General features: G+C 44.0%; 1 long non-coding RNA gene across 3 annotated transcripts in view; it reads right to left on the bottom strand.

Annotated features, from left to right (window-relative positions):
• LOC137202842 (uncharacterized) overlaps positions 1–18,684 on the bottom strand; it is a 171,352-nt gene that overhangs the window by 110,787 nt on the left and 41,881 nt on the right. For 2 of the 3 annotated variants that reach the window (XR_010932800.1, XR_010932802.1), the window contains exon 2: positions 14,705–14,766. The exons of the other annotated variant lie outside the window; for it this stretch is intronic. This is a non-coding gene — a long non-coding RNA (uncharacterized lncRNA). The remainder of the gene's footprint in view (positions 1–14,704; positions 14,767–18,684) is intronic. 3 annotated transcript variants of the gene reach the window in all.

Raw genomic sequence — 18,684 nt, 5'->3', positions numbered from 1 at the left:
GGGACATCTTTCCTCTCCCCAAAAGCCCAAAGGTCTTGACCAACTCCCCCTGAAGTATAGACCCCAGAACCCACTGAGACCGAGGTGGGAGGTAAAAGAGAGTCTCTGTGACAGCAGTTTGCCTCTCTCTTCTCTTTGTCTACCTTTGTCTCCATCTCTTCCCCAGCTTCTCACATCCTGGGGCATTACTTCAGAGGCCTCTACCTTGATCTGTCTCCAAGTCTCTAGCAAGATCAAAGCTCTTAACACCTAGTTTGCTTGTCAACTCTTAGGCTAGAAAGAGGGGGTGGGGTCCGTCCTGAGGCAAGGGGAGGGCCCTGACTTCCCCTCTTCCCAAGGCAGAGGGGAGGTTGGGAGGTTAAGAGTTTGGACCAAGGAAGGAACCAAACTTGAGGTTGGGCTAACAAAAACGCCCCCTGGTAGGAAGGCTGTTATTCTCATTCTGTTATTGATTTTTATTATTATTGTTATTCAGGTTGTAAACTGAATTAACTCATCATCGTAGTAGGGTAAATATATGACAGTGACCAGAAATGTCTTTCCTAACTTCCCTATCTAAAGAAGACTCCCTGCTATTCTTTATCACAAGACCCTGTTATTTCCTTCAGGTATTTACCACAATCTATAATTGTTAGATTTGTTTTCTTGCTTATTGTCTATTTTCCACTAGGAAAAGTTCTATATTCGAATGAGAGAAAGAGAATGATGAATAAGTAAATTAGATGGGAATAAGTCTACCATATGATAAAAATTCCTTAATAATATGATCTATACCTGAAAGTATCGTAGCCAGACTTTTATCAACAATAATATCCTTAATCAATACCCATAATACCCCTACTTCTACATCTCTACTGATGACCTCTTTTCCTGCAACTCTATGCCACTCATTAATGTTATTTAACAATTCTAAAGCACTATGGAGAGAATATAAAAATATACAGGGCACAGTCTGTCCACTCCAGAAGCTTACAGTTGAGGAAAGGAAGATACACAATAAACACAGCTGAAGACAGTGTACCGTAAGACAGTGTATGATAAGGCTGATACTCAAAGGAGTGTAGGAATTCAAAGGAAATAAATTGCTTCTGGCTGAGGTTATCCAGGAAGGCTCAGGCAGGAGGTAATATGTGAGCTCTCCCATGATGATTGTGTAGGAGTCTAGTAGTCAGAGATGGGAGGAGGGAATTCCAAGCTAAAGACATTGTTACTAGGAAGGATTTCTTGACTTTGGGCATCATCTGACATTGAACTTCCATTCATCATTAGAGAGTGAAATGCAAGGACCAGTGAAATTCAAGATAAAACTGCAGAAGCTTGAGGCTTTAAATAGGGAAGACAGGAACCAGGACCCAGGTCCCAGCTCAAGTTCCATTTATCCCCAAATCTCTTGTATCTGGTCTTATTCGGGGGATACAAGGTTCAAATGGGACAGGGTACCAGTTATGTTTCCATCTAAATGTCTCTCATCTCCCCTCTCCCCACACCGAGTTCTTTATTAACAATGAAATGATTTCTTATTCTCATCACCAAGAAGAGCACAAAGCACAGAAAAACATAGGCTACACAAATTAAGTTAGATAATTTGCATACCTGGGGAAGGAGAGAAACCCCTCCTCCTTCCATCTCCAGAGTCAATTTTCCTCGATCTTCTGACACCGTATGTCAATAAATATCTGTATTTCTTCCTTCCCTGGACAAGAGATGCTGTTAAATGTCAAAGTGAAGTTTGTCATAAAAATCCCTCTTAAAAAAATCTCCCAAGTACAGCATTGGAAGATGGAGGAGAGGAGTTCCTATCTTTAGGAACATAGGAGTAGCTATGTCTTTACCTTGGAATTTCCTCCTCCCAATCTCTGACTACTAAGCTCCTACACAATCATCATGGTTGAGCTGTGTTTTCCTCCTAATAATGTTCAGGTCATCCTGCCTCCTGCTTCCAGGAGCATCTCAGACAACCTCTTCTTAAAGTTTTCTATAAACAGAGACACGCAAACAGAGACACCACCCCTGCTTCTGTGAAAGTTCATTCTGGTTTTTTTTATGAAATCAGTTTCACAAGTGACCAGTTTCTCACAATCTCAACTCTAGATTTCCTAATTAGTATAATTTTTAATCCTTCTTTCTGGAATGGCTAGAGTCCCAGTTGGAAGCAAAGAAGTAAATAAAATGGCTTCTCTTAGCACCTTCCATCAAGGGGGTTCTAGGAGAGTGGAGGTGATTATGTGGGTGGTGTGCATACAAGGGTGACTGTGTATTAGGCTAGAAAGTAAAAGACAGGAGGGTATTGCCTTGCAGCTGCTGTTTCTCTTTCTCTGCAAACCTCCTCTGATTATAGCAGATTTATAGGGGCCCCAGAGCAGCCCAGCATCTCAGCCATAAACTTCCCAGAAAGAAAACTCATTGAGGTTCCCTTGAGAGGTGATGAAAAATAAATATCAGGGTTTGGTACAAACACATCAACCAGGGCCAGGGGTGGAAGGCAGCCAGTTCCCTATAGCTGTTTTAACTCCTTCAGGATTTATGTACACACACACACAAACACACACACACACCCCACACCCATACTCTGTAAGTCTAACAAAGATACTAATGTTTATAGACCTACCGAGATAAGCGTACCCCACTCCTTGGTGCCTATTTCCAGTCAAGTGCAAACACGTATGTCCATGTGGTATACATACACACATGACTTTCAATGAGTTGCTTTATGAATATAATACACCCAGCCTCTCCCCCCTTCCCAAGGTCCTGACTACGGGGTGGAGCACAGTGAAGATGAATGAGGGAATGTCTGAGTATAAATGTGCCTGTGTCACTAAGTGTCTCTGATGACATTCCAAAAAACAAATAGAAATTGTTTTTACACTGTTCACTATTTGGGATTATTCACTGTCTTTGAACTACCACTCAATGTGCCATTAGGTTTCAGTGATCACCCCTCCCTCACTGAGCCGCTGCTCTGTGCAGAGTACAGCCCAGGGGTTAGCAGCACGAGCTTTGCACAAACTTGATACAAATCCTAGCTTCACGACTTGTATTGTGCAAACCACTTAACCTCTCTGAGCCTTAGTTTCAACTTCCGTAAAATGAGAATAACAGTACTCACCTCATAACTGTTATATTAAATTTGATGATTGTGTGAAGTGTTTAGAACGAATTATAGGGCACAGTACTCCACAAATGGTAGCTATTATTATCATTGTCATGTTTTAGGCATTGGCGCTACAAAGAAGTAATAAACAAAAGAGATGTTCTTTTCCCTTAGGAATTTTAAAAATCTTGTTGACGAGACAAGATAAATACATGGAGAGTGAAAGGACATTAGGTTTCCATAACCTAAAACTCTTATTTGAGCGCAAAAATGCAACTTATTCTCCTTAATCCGAGCCCCATTTTGAAATTTTCAGCAATGATTTCAACGTTCTAATGACATTGGTTTTTTCTTCAATTGTTCATCGTCCCCATGCCTCATCACCTTACATACACCACACACCCACCCCAGTTTTTCATTTAAGGAGTTGGGATAGAAATGAGTATGAGACGGAATTCCCTGGCAGTCCAGTGGTTAGGACTCCATGCTTTCACTGCCGGGGCCTGGGTTCAGTCCCTGGTCAGGGAACTAAGATCCCGCAAGCCGCACAGTGCAGGCAAAAAGAAAAGAAAACGAGTATGAGAGATCATTTTGTGCATTTCCTTCTTTCCAAGCAGAATTCTTCTCAGGCATCCCAAACCAAACTGATATAGCCACGTGCATGGCCAAAGAGCCCCTTCCTCCGGTCTCCCTCAATCACCCTTCTAACATCAGAAGATACTTCCTTATTTTCCATCTCAATCTGTTTTCCTTCAACATTGACCTCTCCTTGTCACTCATTCTTATTGGGGATGAACTACACAACTCTTCCAAAGCTTAAGTTGTCAAATGCCTACTTGGTAACTTTTTTCCATTGCCTATCACCCCAGGTCTCTTGAATTACATGCCTCGAATATTTTGTCATTGACCCATCAAAAATCACGAAAAGAGCCTTTAAAAAGCATTGATTTGGCCCTTGCCAGGGTGTAGCCCCTTAACCAGTCATCTAGTCTCTCCTTAAAGCCTTCGAAAGATGAAAATATTTTCATTTCCATGACAGACAGTTAAGAACTTCTATTTCAATCCCTCCAACCTGCCTAGCCTCCTTGGTTAGTATAATCAGATTGTCACTCATTTGATTAAGGAACAGCACAGCCCTGAGGCAGGGGCATGACTAATATGACCTCCCCAGTCTCTTTCAGTCCATCCATATGAAATAGGGGAAACAAAATTGGCGGCAGTCCCAGCCCACGCAATGCTCGCCTCAGGGGAGCCCCTGAGGACCAGGTAGACTCCAGCGTGGGCACGGAAGACATTTTCCCAGAGTAGGTAAAGTGCCAAACCCTGGCATAGTGACTGGTGTGGGAAGCCTGGAGACAAGGAGGTGAGCCAGGGCCCACACTCCCCCCTCTTCCCCAAATTCATTTTCCCCAGCCCAGGCCACTCATCTTGAGCCCCCAATTCCAAAGTTCTCAGACCCTTCTATAGTGTTCACCTAAGGCCAGACACCTATCATTGATCATCTAAGGCCTGTGCTTCTCAAACTTGAAAGAGCATACAAATCACTTGGGAGCTGGTTAAAATGCAGTAGATCTGGGTTGGGGCCTAAGGTTCTACATTTCTAACAAGCTCCCAGCTGACACCCACGCTGCTGGTCCACAGACCATACTTTGAAGAGCAAGGATCCAGATGACTGTAGCAGTTTCTACAAGAGTTTCCCAGGAAGAGTCCATCCATCCATCTCCATCTGTCTATCTATCCTCCAGACGGCAATGAGAATCATATCTCATACATTTCTGATTCAGGAATCTCCCTCCATGGCACAATACACAACACAAGCCTGGCTCATAAATTCCACTTCGAAGGCGACAAAACATCCCTCACCAGAGTCCCATGCTTTCGTCACTCTTAAGGACCATGTAGCCTAGAATTGCTGTCTCGTTTCTTTTCCAACTCACCAATCCGTCTTTTATTTCCCACATTGCTCTACAGGCACCCTCCTCCAGGAAGCATCTCTTGACCAACATCTCTTTCTCAGTTTCTACTCATACCTTCCACTTCCACAGTAATGATGTCTCAATCCCCATCTAGTTATTAATTCCTCCTAGTTTAGTCCCAGTCTTTCTCCCCAGAGAATCTTAGGTGCTCTCACAACGTTTTTACACCTGTCTCTCAAAAAAGCATCTAAAGGAGTTGGCAAGTATTTGGGTAACCCTGCCTTGAGCAAGTTTCCCTGGTGTCACCTACTCCTTGTTGGGAGTATCAGAAATCCCACAAGTAAGAGAGTCACTTCCCATATCTCCCTCCGGGGGCAAGCCCCGTACATACGTATAATACAATAGGAAAACACTGGCCCTTCTGTGCCAGAGCATAAAACTCTGACTGCTTCAGGAAAGATGCCTATTGTGCCCACGCTGGAGCCAGTCTAGTCTTCAGGGATTCTCTGAAGTCAAGTAGAGTGGGTTAGGCCTTCTAGCAATTTTGCTACTTCCTGCTCCTCCCCAAATTCCATGGAATTAGGTGCAGGGGAACCAAGGGAGGTCTTTCAGGCATTCTCCTGCCCCAGGGTTGGATTATACCTTGTCACTCTTCGAATGAACACTATTCTCACTGTTGGGTCTAAAGGAAGGAGAGAACCTAGTCCCTGCCCTGAACAAAATTCCACTATGATGGAGTAGACAGGAGAGTCACCAGGACTCAGGCATAGCCGAACAAAGGCAAAATTAGAAACAGCTGAGTACAGTTCTAGACGGAGGAAGGGATGGGGAGAAATACTGTTTGTTAAAGAAGTCTCCTAGAAGATCTTTGTAAAGGAGTTTTAAAGGCTAGGGTAGCCTGAAAGGAAAGAAAATCTTTTATACCAAAGAAATGTATAAGATTCAGTTCAATTAAATAGGTATTTATTAGGGTCTTCCCTGGTGGCGCAGTGGTTGAGGGTCCGCCTGCCGATGCAAGGGACACGGGTTCGTGCCCCGGTCCGGGAAGATCCCACATGCCGCGGAGCGGCTGGGCCCGTGAGCCATGGCCGCTGGGCCTGTGCGTCCAGAGCCTGTGCTCCACGACGGGGAAGGCCGCAACAGTGAGAGGCTCGCATACCACACACACAAAAAAAGGTATTTATTAAATGTTCATTATGCGCTGGGCACCTAGCTGGATGCTATGGGAGAATGAACAAGATACACTCCTTACCTGTGATCTACAATCTAGGGACAAAATTAAGAAAATAAAGACACACAGATAACTACTGTATTTTCATTGAGGTGCTTTATTAAGTGAAGCTAAGTGTTTGAAGGGAGGCTTTGTTTCTCTCACTTCATCTTTACATGTGGAGGGGCTTCAGCAGGAGCTTTGGTTTTCAAAGTGTGACCCCTGGACCAGCAGCATCAGCATACCTGGGAAATTGCTAGGACTTCAAATTCTGGGCCCCATCCAGACCCTCTTAAATTTGAAACCCTGGGGGTGGGACCTAGCCGTCTGTGTTTTAACAAGCCCTTCAGGTGATGCTGATAACACTCTAAGCTTGAGAACCACGGAGCAGAGTAATACTCCTAGCCTCTCTCCCCACTACCCCCCAGGGACCTCTTTGATTTGAAGAGACAGCACTGAGCACGCCCAGCTCAGCCTCTTCTAGGCTTCTTGTTGGTTTCTTTTTTTTTTTTTCCAGAGCCAGTCTGCCCACAGAACACATGCACTCCAACCTGTTCATACACGAGAAAATCTAATAAAAGGAGGCTCTATCCTGGGGTAGAGGCGGGTGTTTGTTCAGCACTACCTGTGATGAAGTCTAAGTCTGCCTAATTTAGTGATGCGTTATTAGCAAGTGGATTCGGCAGATCTTAATAACTAGATGCAGATCTAAAGCTTACTGTTTAATCACCTGTCTGTCTCTACCTCTTGATTATCAATTAGTTCCAAATACGGGAGGGGGGAAATGGGTGTTATTTATTGTACCCCTCAAACTCTGACAATGGGTTATAGTGAAAAGTGGGCAGGATGCAGGTTCAGATTGCTTGTAGTAGAGAGACCTAGTTAAGAGAGTAAGGGCAGAAGAACCAGAGGAGATCCACCACCCATCTCTCACATTAGAGATAAAGTAACAAGGCACTGAAGGAATTGAGTGGCTTGTTCAAGGTCATATTGCTAGTTAGCAGAAACAAGACTAGAACCCAGCACACTTGGCTCTCAGCTGTGCACTTTCTGAGCAGGTGGACCAAAGCAGAATATGAGAGAGAAACAAGAAAGTGTTTTAATGTCCAAGAATACAGATATCGCCAAGCAAAAGAACCAACCTCAGAATTTTCAGCATGAGTAGTGGGTTCAAAGTCAAAATGCTTTGTGCTCGTAGGAAAACTCTGGCTCCAATGCGTCTGTGCACGTTGCCCCTTCCCTCGGCCAAGGCTGAAGCTGCACAGCCTGCTCAGTGTGTTCTGAACACTGCTTTGCTCTCCTGTGCTTTTCCTCATGTTATTCTCTCTGCCTAGAATTGTCCCCCTGCCCCCGTGTGTGGCAAAATCTTATCCATCCTTTAAGAGAGCCAACTCAAGAGCCATTCCTCTACAGAGTCTTCTCTGATCACACCAATCAGCCCTCTCCACTGTGCCAGCCGAAACTTATCATTCTCCACTCTGAATTCCCAAGATGCTTTATTTTTATATAACTTATGACACTTATCACTTTCTACTTTGTGTTGCAACTATGCTTCATCTCTTGCATCAGAATATAAGCTCCTTAAGGGCAGGGGCCATATTTCGTCTTATATGTGCTATCCTTCCGTAATGCCTAAGAGGTGGTGCACAATAAATATTTACTGAACCTATTATTCAATCAAGCAACCAAAATTCAGAAGTCACATGTCACCTGTTGCAGCCCAAATATCACAGAAACTGACACCAAAGGACGCCACAGAAAAATCAACACAGCTCTCCCCCCAGAAAAAGTGCCAAATACCTCCCAACATTCTGCTTTTTTACGCACCACATGACATAATCCCATTTGGGTTCGTCTAACTCATGTAGCTTCATGTACTAATTAAGCTGTAAGACACAACAGGGCATGAATTTATTGTGCAATAATTCACATGCGGGATGTTTGCGCAGTGCTTGGGCGTGAGTTATGACACATTAATTCACGGCCTAGAGGGCCTCATTGCAATTACAGAACCATTTTTTAAATATCATCTGGATTTAAAGTATAAATATTGGTCCCCTCAGTCTTAAAACCCTTAGCCCCAAAAATGCAGCTAGCCGAGGTCAGATGTCACATTGGCCCCCTTTCCCCTCATTCTGCATTACACATGTAGCTGTACCGATGGCAAAGAATGCACAGTCCAACCCTGCACCTCACTCACCTAGGACCACAGGGGCACTGGGAACAGAGAGGAAGAGGGAGAAAGGGGCAGGGACTTCATAACTACCTGCAGAAACAAGAGGAACTGGCTGTTGGGTAAGAAAACACGGAAGAAATGGATGCAGCAGCCAACTAGGGGTCCATTACTGAGAAAGGAGAAGAGCCAGAAAGGACATTTTATAAATTCTGACATTCAATAAACCTCACCCAAAGCAACTAAGCAAAATTCACTACCGTTTTTTATGTCCACAGTTAGGAGAGTGTGATGGGTAGGTAGAGAAGAAATAAGTCACCTGGCTCAGTAACTCACAGCCAAAAACAATTCCTTCTGTCTGCTCTCTCCCCAGGGTTCTGGGAGAGAAGGTGAGCTCACTTCTGCAGATGACTCCCCTCGCTGGCCACACTGTGTTCCGTAAACACCCTGTGCCATCTGTAATGTCAGCTGCCAGCCACCTGGAGAATCTGCCCTGCTCTGTGAGCTTGTATTAAAACACTCACTTATAACTCCCTATTAATTTTTCACGAGGAGTTATTTTTAACTCGCTCAGACCATTGTCTGAATATGCCAAATAGATTTTCTTAATGAAAGGAGCCCGGCGGTGTGGTTCCTCTTTCCTTCTACTCCCCTACTGCTATTCAAATGGTCCCCTCCTCACAGGGAGCAGGGCTTCAGATGAACAATTCACAGCAATGCCCCGGAAATTAGGAGCAGAAACACCCAGCTGGGCAGCCCACACTCTCCTCCCTACTCTGGGTTTGGTTTTGAGAGAATTTCAGGAAATGTTGTCAGAGGTTTTTAAAGACAGAAAGATCAAGTCAACATTGAAAAGTCTCGTCTATAGATCATCAAAAGGGACCGTCAGATTATTGGGTCAGGCATTCCTTCTAGAAATCCAGCTAGACTCCTTTGTTTGCCACTCACCAGTCCCAATATTTATGATTAACTCGCAAACAAGAGAGGTAGATAAAGAGAGTCGATTCTTAACTCAGGGAAACTTTCTAAACTATAAATTCGATTGAGTTGCCCCACCATCACCAGTACCAACAACAACAATAACACCAGCTTAAAACCCTTCAGTGGTTCCCACTGCCCTCAGGATAAAACCCAAACTTCTTAGCACAGTGCTTCCTTTCTTCTCAGTCTGACCCACGCTTATTCCTCTAGCCTCAGTCCCTTCCAGTGGCCGCTCCGGCAGCCCACTTCTAGGCTCACCCTGTTTCCTTGCCTCTAAAGCTTCCTTGGCCCCCTCTGTTTAGCTAACTCCTACTTATCTGTCAATTCCCAGCTCAGAAACTGCTTCCCCAGGAAGCCTCCCCTGACTCTTGGGCTGGAATAAGTTGCCCTTCCTTCGTACTCTCACAGCACCATTTGCCATTTATCATAAGGTATCAAAATTCCAGTTTAGCGATCTGTGTCCTCCACTAGACTGTGAGTTAAGCACTCAATAAATATTTGTTGAGCAAATACACAAACGGAGAAGAGAAACCCTGAAAAAACGCGTAACCCAGAATTCCTATTTACTCAACTTTGAGATACATACTTTGTAGCCAAGCAACCTTTGTAAATCTGACGCAAGTAAATTATAAATGGTATTACATTCCTGGTAGAACGCAATCAAAATGAAAAGTGTGAAGCGAAAACCAACTGTGATAAAACCTTGACCGCGGATAATTCATGGCATGTATAAGCCACACATAGGTGATAAAGAATTGTTTGCCTTTGGGGATACTCATTTTAGAAATATCAGGCTGCTCTGGGTGACAGGGAACTAACGACCCAGGCCCGATTAGAGAATCTCCACTTTTCTGAAGATACCATGCTCAACCCCTAGAGTCTAGGTAGGACACCCCCTAAGGCAGAAGTTCTCACTTTGGGATACAGAAGGAAGCATAATGGAGACACCTGGGGACCAGTTTCAAACTTTATATCCTCACCCTCTGGACATTCTTTTCAAACTAGCCCCTTACTTCCCATGACTACTCTAAACCATCCCAACTGACAAGGAACTGTCCTAAATTTAAATAGGAAGAGATTCTAAAATCATCCTTCACAGGAAGGCAACACAGTTAAGAGTAAACGCTCTGCAGGTAGACCACTTAAGTTCAAATCTCAGCTCAGCCTCATAGCTGGGTGACTCTGGATAAATTATTTAAATGTCTCTGTGCTTTAGTTTCCACAACTGTCAAATGGGAGTAAAAGTAAATACCTCCTAGGGTTATTGTGAGGATTAAGTGAACTAGTGCTTGCAAAGTACTTAGCTCAGTGCCTAGCAAACAATATGTACTTAATATAATCTACCTAATATTTAATATTAAAATCCGATCCAAGGTCTCCAAACTTTGAAAATCAGTTAGTCTTTATAAATGTCTAGCCTCAGAATCATCTTCTAAAACTTGAGCTTCTTAGCTAGCCCTCATGAGAAAATGAAAGCAGGCTTATTCCATATAGTTTGTCTTGAAGCTCTAAGGACTAGCATTAGACACGCTCACACATATTGGTGCTAAACACCTCAGGGGTTCCTAGGCTTACCGAGTTAGACCACATTGGAAAATGCAAGGCTCAAATGTAATAATAAAAACAACAACAACAATAATAATGGCTGACATTTATGAACATTTACTATGTGCACTGTATTAAGTATTTTACCTCTACGTCCTCACAACAGTCCTAAGATACAAGTCTTGTTATTGCCTCCATTTCACATGTTAGGAAACTGAGGCTTAGACGAGTTAAAAAAAAAACTGTGCAAATCACAGAGACGGCAAATGATGGAGCCAGGATTTGAACAAAAATTATCTGCTACCAAAACTCAAGGTGAACCACTCTGCCATCCTGCCCTCCTTCCCTATGGCTACTGTGCACAGCTTGCATTCAACATCCCAGTTTCTAAAATGGGCAGAGATTGAGAGAAAGGCCACAGTTCCCTTCCTGTGGCTCCTTGAACCCCAAGAATTTTGTCTTCTGTCCAACTAGCCCAGAAGAGGAAGATAGCATGAATAGTGATGATAATAATAATAATGATAATCAGAATAGTAGTATCTTTGCCTGTGGATGCCTCATCTTATTTCTAGGCGAGTCAATACTGGGTACTATAGTAGTAAGAGCAAAGAACATTATGTCAAAAATTCTGGATGTGGGCCCTGGCTCTTCTATTTGAATATAAACTTGGATAACTTGCTTAATCTCTCTAAGCCTCAGATTCCTTATCCATAAAATGGGAATAATAATAATCCTTACTGGATCCACATGAGAATTAAATAAGATACAAACTGTCACACCCTGTTTGTGGGAGTGTAACTGGGACCGCCATCCTGAAGCACTATCTTAGTGGAATTAAGTAAGCACACACCCTGGGACCCAACGATCCCGCTCTGAGGTATACACCCAAGGAAACTCTCTCCTGGGTCCATAAGAGGCCCACATGTGGACGTTCATCACAGCACTGCTTGCGGTAGGAAGAAGTTGGAGGCAACCCAAGCATCTATTACTAGAGGAACATATAAGTAAAATGTGCTGTATGGACACGATGGAATATTACACAGCAAACAGAGATAATGAAGCAGATTTACATATAGCGGCATGGGGAGATTTTAGAAACAATGTTAAAGGGGAAAAGTAAAAAGCAGGATGAGGTATATAGCACAATGCCATTTATGTAAATTTTAAAAAGCCAAAACGGAACTTCCCTGGTGGCGCAGTGGTTAAGAATTCTTCTGCCAATGCAGGGGACAAGGGTTCGAGCCCTGCTCCGGGAAGATCCCACATGCCCGTGCACCACAACTACTGAGCCTGCACTCTAGAGCCCACGAGCCACAACCACTGAAGCCCGTGCGCCTAGAGCCCATGCCCTGCAACAAGAGAAACCACAGCAATGAGAAGCCCACGCACCGCAACAAAGAATAGCCCCCGCTCCCTGCAACTAGAGGCCACAACTAGAGAAAGCCCGCACACAGCAACGAAGACCCAACGCAGCCAAAAATAAATAAGTAAATAAAATTTAAAAATAAATAAATTTAAGAATAAAAAGGCCAAAATAACACTGTATATTTTTAAGAATACACATATTTCTGCTAAAAAATGTACAGAACATGTCATTCCTCTGCTCAAAACCTTCCACTGGTTTCTCTTTATATTCAGAGTATAAGCTAAAGTCTGTGTTTCCAATGGCCTAAAAAGTCCTACCTGACTTGCCACTGACGCAGCTACCTCTCAGCCTTGTTTCTCTCTCTTCTCACTCATTTTGCTCTAGCCCCTAGCCTCCTAACATTCTGGCCCCCTAACATACCAAGCAAGACTCTACCTCAGGGCCTTTGCACTTGCTGTCTCCTGTACCTGGACCACTCCTACCCAGGTATCCAAACGGTTGGTACCTTACCTGCATTTGGTGAAATAGCACCTTTTTAGTAAATCCTTTCTATTTTTTTTTTTTTTTTTTTTTTTTTTTTGCGATACGCGGGCCTCTCACTGCTGTGGCCTCTCCCGTTGCGGAGCAGAGGCTCCGGATGCACAGGCTCAGCGGCCATGGCTCACGGGCCCAGCCGCTCCGCGGCATGTGGGATCTTCCCGGAGCGGGGCACGAACCCATGTCCCCTGGATCAGCAGGCAGACTCTCAACCACTGCGCCACCAGGCAAGCCCAGTAAGTCCTTTCTTAATCACCCCACAAAAAACTTCAATCCACTCCCAACCACCCACAACCCACTTTATCCCCCTGTCCTTTTTTTCCATAGCACTTATCACTATTTAAGTTACTATATGTTTGTTCATGATTTGTCTCACTCCACTAGAATATGTAAGCTCCATGAAGGCAGGAATTTTGCATGGTTTTGTTCACGGCTGTATTCCCAGCACCTACAACTGCCTGACACATAGTCGACACTGTACGTTTGTAGAATGGATGAATATATCTAAATAAACATATAGAGCATGGATTGGAAGAGCATTTGTTAAACACACTAAAGCAGGTGCCTCCAGCAAGGAGGGAAAATGAGAATAGAGATGAGAGAGGAAAAGGAAAAACAGAATGAATTGGAAAGGGGCCTGACACAAACAATGATGCTAATGTGCCATGAACTGGGGAGGTGACTGACTCAATTCTGTGCCCTTGAGGGTCAATAAAGGAATTGTATGAGATGATGTAGTGAGAGCACCTGGTGCAGAGCCTGATGAATGGCAGACACTCAATTGATTTAAACTGAAGAGGACTCAGAATCCTGTAGTTGTCAGGATGTGGAGTATACAAAGAAGGGATACCAGCTAGAAAGAAAGTGAAGAACAAGGGAAGATGGGGCACCCCTCCTACTAGCTCCCTGGGCACCCCTTTCCCTTCTCCCAGTTCCTCTTCCTCCTTCCATCTCCTTCAACTGTCTTTGGAGGCTCCCATAACTGGCACTAAGGATGCGTATACCCCATTTCTGTCTGGGAAACTGTGCTCGGGCACCTACCTCTCAACAAAGAATAGAACAGTGGTTCTTAACAATTTCTGAGTCACAGGCCCCTTTGAGGCCACTCAACTCAGAGAGACGTCACACACTCCTCTGAAGTCCATCCGTGGATGCTGAGCAACAATTCCAGATGAGGAACCTCTGAATGGCAGGGTCAGAGACGGGCAAGATTGTGATAATTTCTGTTTCCCTCAACTTTGTTACACAGGAACATCCTTGGGCCCCTCCCTCTTTTACTGAAGATGAGTGAAAGTGGACCTAAAGACGAAGTATGAAGATAACAGGAAAGGGACTTCCCTGGTGGTCCAGTGGTTAAGACTCCATGCTCCCAATGCAGGGGGCCCGGGTTCAATCCCTGGCTGGGGAACTAATATCCCACATACCACAACTAAGCCCACGCGCCGCAACTGCTGAGCCCGCGCACCCTAGAGCCCACGCACCAAAACTAGAGAAGCCCACTGATGCAACTAGAGAAGGCTGCATGCTGCAATGAAGACCCAGCGCAGCCTTAATTAATTTATTTATTAATTAACAAATAGGGTGATGTAAAAAAAAAAAGAAAAGAAGATACCGGGAAAACAAACTGAAGAACAAAACAAATGGGAATTACAAAATATTATGTATAAAATAAGCTATAAGGATATATTGTACAACACAGGGAATATAGCCAATATTTTAGAATAACTATAAATGGAGTATAAAATTGTGAATCACTATATTGTACACCTGTAACTTACATAATATAATACAGCAACTATACTTCAGTAAAAAAATGGGAATTAAACAATCGTATTTTATCACTCAAACAGAAGCAGGCAGAACAGACGAATAAACAACATACCTTACAGAAGAAATAGCAAACACCTGATGGGGAATCCTGAGAACGTCTACCTTCAACCCAGCCTATAACAATAAACAGAAACATCTTCCTCAAATGCAATGTTCAGAAATGCCCTTTCCCTGTGCAATAATCTGTGAATAGTCCAATTATTCCAAGTATTCCAATAATCTGGAATTCAGTCCAGACTCTTCAACCCAGCTGTCAGAGTCCTTCCCTAATTCTACCTCCTCCCCAGCCTCAGGCCCATCACCTCATTCCTAACTCAGCTCCTTACATCTTGACTTACCCTCCATGCAATGAGCCTTTGTTCTGTGTGAGTTACTTGCCCTGCCAGCGATGCCCTCCTCACTCGTCTCTGTCAGTCTTGACCCTATAGCTCTGCTTAATCTTATTCTACTACCCTCCCCACCACTCCTAGAAAGCCTTTCTTAAACCATCTCCCAATCTCCAACATTCTTCCCCATCCCACCAGCACTTATAGCTAGCCCTGATTCTCAGCTGAAATAAATATTCCCTTTCCGTCTGGTGGTTCCCTTGGTGTGTCCCTTAAACTCCTTTATAGTCTAAAAGCTCCCAGAGGGCAGGGTCAGAATCCATGTACCTCCTCTTTCTGAATTCCACACTCCCACCCCTCAATCCTCTCTACCCAGGGCATGGATCTGCTCATAATTGTACCAGGCAACCAAAAGAGGCATTTAGGACAGAGAACATATAGATGTATTGAACATATAGATGTATTGATTGACTACTAAACCTTGAGATTCCTAGAAGTAGGAAAAAAAAATATTTTAAGAGAGAAAGGGCCAGAGAGAGGTGGAAACAGGAGTCGAAAACATGCACAATCATCTATTTCAAGAGCATTTCCTAAGGACATTTCCTAATGAGGGCCCTGGGCCTGTGAATCTCAGTTTAATTAGGAAACAGTCTCTCCCAGAGGAGATGCTTCACGCAAGGGAGGTGCTTAAAGAAATGATGAGAGAGCCCAGGGAACAGGAAGCCAGCTTGTGTGAATTCCAGAATGCCCTCTGCTTCCTCCTTCCCTCCCTCCTCCTCCCTGTGTTTCAGCTCTGAGCTCATTCCAAACTCCAAAACAAAAGTTCCATCCCGAGTAGCCAAGAAAACCCATGTCAAATCCAACAATCCACACACGAAATTCCAGGCTCTCCTGCTTTCCCAGACAACCCCACCCACCTTCCTTCACCCTGGAGGTCATTGTGTTCACTCCTCTGTCTCTAAGAAGGGCACTGCCCTCCCTCTGGGCCTTTCCTTTTCAAAACATTTGTCCAAGGCAGTAAGTTCCACTGGTTCCCTTGGATGGGTGTTAAGAAACCTGCCAATCAAGAAGTTTGGCCTCATGGCTCCTGCTGAATAGCTTCAAATATAGTTTGGATCCAAGTTGCTTTGCTAGAAGTTTGATCAAGACTTGAGAGAGGAAGGCTAACGAGGCTATTAATTATTTTTAGGTCTCAGCGTTTCAGAGAAGTGGACTTTAAATGTCACATTTCCAGAGATTATATCAATCCTCTGAATGCAAGTACAGCTCCTTTTCTGACCCCAAACTCTATGAGTTTTCTCATCCTCCTTAAAATTTCCAGAGAATGAAAGCTCCCAGAACCAATCAAACCAGTGTCTCCCAAACAAACAAGTACAAACTTTCTGGGTATCTGAGTTTCCCCAGAGTTTCCAAAGTCCTAACTCAAGCACCCTTGCAACTCTGGTAGGGGCAGTCAGGAATCCAAGAGCACAGGCTTCGAGTTCAAGGTGAAAGGTTTAAATAATCATTAGTGTGGTGTATGTAGTGGACCAACACTTCCAGTTGGGAACAGTTGACAATACACATGAGAAGGTAAATAGAGCAAAAGCCACCACGAAAACTGATCCAAGTCTCATATCCAAGGTTAGAAGAAATTAGTTAATCAAGGCAAATGAAAAACGGAATCTTCCCATTTCTTTTCTGTTTGTGCCTGCTCTGTCTCTAGTCGTGGTCATTCATTCATTCAACAAATATGTACTGGCCCCCAACTATTTAGCACTGAGGATACAGCAAAGAAAAAAACACAAAATCCCTCCAATCAAGTTGTTTACATTCCTGCAGGAGGAAGCAGACAGTAAACAAATAAGTAAAAAGAATACATATTGTGTTGGATTGCAATCAGTGCTGCAGAGAAAAGTAAAGCAAGAAAAGGTTAGAGTGGGAGTTGCAATGTTAAAATGGGTGGTCCAAGAAGGCCTCACTGAGAAGATGACATTTCACCAAAGATCAGAAGCAGGTGAGAGAACAAGCCACGATGCAGATCTCAGAGAAGAGCAAGTACAAAGACCTTGGCCATTTTTTAAATGAATTTTTTTATTATGGTAAAATATACATAAGATAAAATTTATCGTTTGAGCCTCTTTTAAGTGCACAGTTCTGTGGCATTAAGTCCATTCACACTGTTGTGCACCTACTACCACCATCCATCTCCAGACCTTTTTCATCTTCCTCAACTGAAATTCTGTCCATTAAACAGTAATTCCCCAACCCTTCCTCCCCACCAGCCCCTGGCAACCGCCATTCTATTTTCTGTCTCTATGAATTTGGTCCCTCTAGGGACCTCATACAAGAGGAATCATCCAATATTGTCCTTTTGTGATCAGCTTATTTCACTTAGCATAACATCTTCAGGGTTCATCCATGTTGTAGCATGTACCAGAATATCCTTCCTTTTTAAGGCCGAATAATATTCCACTGTGTGTATATACCACATTTTTTTGTTTATCCGTTGAAGGGCATTTGGGTTGTTTCACCTTTTGACTGTCGTGAATAGTGCTGCTGTGAACATGGGTGTACAAATAGCTTCTTGAGTCCCTGCTTTCAGTTCTTTTGAATACATACCCAGAAGTGGGAATGCTGGATCATATGGTAATTGTATGTTTAATTTTTTGAGAAATCATCACACCATTTTTCCACGGTGGCTGTCCCATCTCACATTTTCATCAGCAGAGCAGCACAAGGGCTCCAACTTCTCCACATCCTCACCAACACTTGTTATTTTCTCTTTTTTAATAACAGCCATCCATCCCAATGGGTGTGAGGCAGTACTGCCCACTTTTGAGGAGTAACAAGGAGGCCCATGGGGCTGGTGCAGAGTGGGTGAGGGGGAAGCAGCAGGGGATGAGGTCAGAGAGAAAGCAGCAGGCCAGAGCCTTCTCAGGCTCAGTAGGGCCTGAGAGTCACTGTGAAGATTGTAGCTTTTACTCTGGGTGTGATGGGAACCCTAGATAAAGTGATAGTTTTGTATGTTGGCTTTGAACTAAGTATTTGGTTCTCAGACTAAAGAATAGTCCTCCAGAGTTTGAAAACGAGGCACGGAGAGAAGTTAGATGTCCGGTGCTTCTGACAACACAATGAGGGCTGCACAAGCTGAGATTCTCCCATCTGCCTCTCTCTCTAGGTACAAAAGAAGAGATGCCACACATCCTTCATGGGAGATTAACGTGATGGATCGCTCTCATCAAAGTTGTTCCCTTTATGGATTATCTTTAGCCAGGATTCCATCTCTTAAAAATCAAACAGAAGGGCTTCCCTGGTGGCGCAGTGGTTGAGAGTCCGCCTGCCGATGCAGGGGACACAGGTTCGTGCCCTGGTCCGGGAAGGTCCCACATGCCGCGGAGCGGCTGGGCCCGTGAGTCATGGCCGCTGAGCCTGCGCGTCCGGAGCCTGTGCTCCGCAATGGGAGAGGCCACAGCAGTGAGAGGCCCACATACCGCAAAAAAAAAAAAAAAAAAAAATCAAACAGAAGTCATCTTGGTGTCATTCACTCCTTTAGATTAACCCCTCCATGATTGTGGATAATCAGGCGCTGACATGGAGAGAAAGGGTGCTTTTTCTGGAAACTGGGAAAATTGAGGGCTGCAAAGACAGGGGTAGGTGGGTTCTCAGAAAAGGGGCAGGAACAATGTGAATCAGGCACTCACAAGCCTTTCAGAATTAAATGGAT

The sequence above is a fragment of the Pseudorca crassidens genome, chromosome 11 (assembly GCF_039906515.1).
Source record: "Pseudorca crassidens isolate mPseCra1 chromosome 11, mPseCra1.hap1, whole genome shotgun sequence".
NCBI classification, from domain to species: domain Eukaryota; kingdom Metazoa; phylum Chordata; class Mammalia; order Artiodactyla; family Delphinidae; genus Pseudorca; species Pseudorca crassidens.
This window is presented reverse-complemented; position numbering and strand designations above follow the sequence as displayed.